This window comes from Somniosus microcephalus, unplaced genomic scaffold (genome assembly GCF_052327205.1).
Source record: "Somniosus microcephalus isolate GS21.2 unplaced genomic scaffold, FLI_Smic_1.0 unresolved_chr4, whole genome shotgun sequence".
Taxonomy (NCBI): domain Eukaryota; kingdom Metazoa; phylum Chordata; class Chondrichthyes; order Squaliformes; family Somniosidae; genus Somniosus; species Somniosus microcephalus.
In genome coordinates this window covers 51,523,319-51,523,894 of record NW_028225182.1, presented here as the reverse complement: position 1 = coordinate 51,523,894, position 576 = coordinate 51,523,319, and positions in this window count along the sequence as shown.

The window sequence follows — 576 nt, the reverse complement described above, 5'->3', positions numbered from 1 at the left end:
ACACACACAGAAAAAAATTGTGCAAAAGAATTCCCCTGGAGACTGGCGATCCACAATTTTACCTAATATGGTGCTGAGAGTAACACAGGCGGAAAGAAACCGCAGCAAAAGCCAAAAAAAGGAATCCCTCCCACCCGGAGCGCTTCGGGTCCGTCCCGCTGCGCCCTTAGCGAGTCGCAGCCGCTGGGAAAAACAATTCCGCTCTTTTATTATTTTGTTCTTTTGCCGTTTTGTATTCAAGGAACAGGATGCAGGTGGCGTCAAATGAAGGAAGTGTGCTTTGCGAATATAAGGGCTACTTTTTTTTTTAAATGTCGCTTTCTCTCCCTCTTCTCCACCGGAAAATTTGCGCACGGGACACACTTGTAAATTGTTCCTGAGGGCGACAGGGTCACAGGAACAGTACGAGGCCGTTCAGCCCCTCGGGCCTGTGACACAGGAACAGTACGAGGCCGTTCAGCCCCTCGGGCCTGTGACACAGGAACAGTACGAGGCCGTTCAGCCCCTCGGGCCTGTGACACAGGAACAGTACGAGGCCGTTCAGCCCCTCGGGCCTGTGACACAGGAACAGTACGA